Source organism: Ochotona curzoniae, unplaced genomic scaffold, assembly GCF_017591425.1.
Source record: "Ochotona curzoniae isolate NIBS_2020 unplaced genomic scaffold, NIBS_Ocur_1.0 contig_883, whole genome shotgun sequence".
In the NCBI taxonomy this organism is placed as follows: Eukaryota; Metazoa; Chordata; class Mammalia; order Lagomorpha; family Ochotonidae; genus Ochotona; species Ochotona curzoniae.
In genome coordinates, this window is record NW_024466599.1 from 7,790,841 (window position 1) to 7,793,853 (window position 3,013).

Consider the following 3,013-nt stretch of genomic DNA (forward strand, 5'->3'; position numbering starts at 1 on the left):
AAAAATAGTTTTTATGCTCTATCTGTCTTTCGGGGCTTGTTATTCTGAAATTCAGTTCACTTATTTTGCTTCTTCCCAGAGAATGTTATTTGCCTCAAGATGATTTATGATTTTGGAAAATATGCAGATTTTTCATCATTTGCATAGTTAGTAACCTTCTTTCTGAGCTTTCTTTATGAAGCTGAATTTGGAAATATCATGTGCTATTATTTCATAAATGTATTTGACTTTTTAGAGTAGCTGTAAATCTACAGAAAAATTACAAACACGGTACAGAGAGAATGTATGCACTCAACCCAAAGTCTCCTTATTTTTAATGTTATATACATGTATGTGTGATGAGTCTGTCACAATTAGCGAATAAATGCCGATACATTTGTCCAATTTATTAATATTTTCTTTGTTTTACCTATTATCTTTTATCTTTTGTTTCAATTTCCAAATCAAGAATACTATTTACCATTTAGATGCCAATGTCCCCTCAGATTCTCCTAGAAAATGATAACTTGAAATGGAGACCCCAAAAGCCACACCACCATCGACAACTGATTTTTAACATAGGTACCAAGAATACACAATGAGAAAAGCAAGTCTTTAACAAATGGGGCTGCTAAAGCTTGCTATTCACATTCATTTAATCAACCAGCGATCAAATAATTTGGACTATATTCTAACACATACAGAAATTAACTCAAAATGAGTTCAAAACCATACATGAAATATGGCAATGCAAAACGACTAATAGAAAACATAAGGAAGAATACTTAACAACTTTGGTCTTGACAAAGAATTTTTGAATATGCTCTTCAAAACATAAGCAATATAGACCTATTGTATTGCTTTTTGCAATGTCTTCATATAATTTACACTTTAGGATGTTCGTAGACTCAGAAAGAATGAAGAATCATTACTTCTGTTCAGATTGCATACAAGAAAATTTTTTCCCTATAATGAAGTCAAATTCATGAAAAAAATCTGGGTAATGGGCCTATGTTTTTGAACTATTGTATCTATTATTTATATGTATATATGATTATGTATAATATACTTTATATGCACATGTATAGATGAAATTAAATATAAGTTAAATATATGTATATATGATCAATGATTATTGCATATAGATATGACCAATCAACTTCTAGTGAATGAGTTTTGGTATTTTGTGTCTCTTAAGGAATTAACCTGTTGCATTATTTATGTAAAACTTATAGGTCAACAGATATTCTAATTTCCTGTTTCAGCACAACTTCAAATATTCAAAGTAAGCATTATGAAGTAGTGCAACGATTCCTCATATAATCTAATCCAGCTTTCCATAATTTAGATGTATTTTTTGTAAAATGTGAACACAGTAATACAATTACATGTTAATTTCTGATACTTGTTAATTATTTTGTCTTGTTGTTGTCAGTTTGGCTAGAAAAAGATCACTTTCAAAAATATTTTTAAAGAATCAATTTTATGACCATTGTTCTTTTTTCAATTCATTTATATTTAAAAACACTTTCTCATTTTTAAATGTCACATTTTCTTTAAAATCTCTATCTAAAATATTTGCATTTTATATTAAATTGTCTGCTCTATGTGTATATATATTTCAGCAAAAATACTTTCATTTTTAAATTTGTTTTTAATGTAAATTTAAATGCATGGCCTCTATCTTGCTCCCTCTTCTTTATGTGTTCAGATTGGCTACTGGTAAACAGAAATCCAAAATGAGTTAAATTCATTCCCTATTTCTGATGAAGCTGGATAAATCATGCCTACAATATTAGTTACTGGATGATTATTCCAATTTCTGGATTATAATGTTGATATAGACAACTCTTATATGTCCAATTCCCTGACTTCGTATATCTTAATTCTTCATGTTAGTTTCTCATGATAATTAAAATTGGGTTTTTGTAAATTTTCTATGTTTCATGCAATATAGAGAATGCATTGCAAAGTTATGTAGTGTCCTTCAATTTTCATAACTTCATGTAAAATCTCCCAGTAAAGTTCTAACTGCGTGAAACAAATCTAAGTAATGCTAAGTAGAAACCAGGCACTGAACAGAGAAGTGTTGAGGATGATGAAATGCTGACTGTATTCGTGTCTTTCATGTTTTGTATCTTGAAAATAAGAACAATAAATCTTACTTCATTTGCATGTTGCAAGAAATATATTCCACCTCAAGTCAAATAATTTTATTTAAGCATCATTGTTTTTTCAATTAAATGCCTCTCAAACTGTGAAATTTATTCAGGACCATGTGAAAATTACTTAGTGATAAGAGTCCCCTAAATCATCAAACTGTGAAGTCTGGTGGCCTCAGATTGTAAGCGCTTATGTCACAAATAGAAAAAGAATTATGTTATCAAGAAAAGAAAGTGGGAATTCATGTTAAATGAAGCTCTATAAAAAATCAAAACAAAATGGAACAAGGAGTTAATTCCAAGACCTCACTCAGACTGTGACATGCTGGGGGAAGACGGAGGGAAACCCTCTGAAAGCTTGCTGCATGTGACAAACTTTTGAATAAGAAGCCAAAGCATATGAAACACAAGCAAAACTATGCCAATGTTTTTCAACTTCTTGTACACACACACACACACACACACACACACACACACACACACACACAAAACTTATTCAAAGAACGTAGAATAAACCAACAGAATTCTAAAATTACTTTTACAATAGGAAGTATTTACAAATAGAAAAAATATATTACGAATACATTTAGAAATATTTTGAATTATATGTTTGAAAACGTGTAAAACTATGTATATTTTGTAACAAATTTAGATATTTGCATGGAGGCTGATTGTGGACCCTAACACAGGATGGACCATCTTACACCCGAGGGACAAGTAAGGGAACAGATTTACAGCACACAGAAGGAGGAGAAATTGTATAGTACAATTTGCTGACTGTTACGTTTGGTTTCAACTTCGAAATTTTTCAGTTATTTTCAAGAGATTGCCCTGAATTAGAATCAACTAAAATGAGCTATTGAGCTATAGTA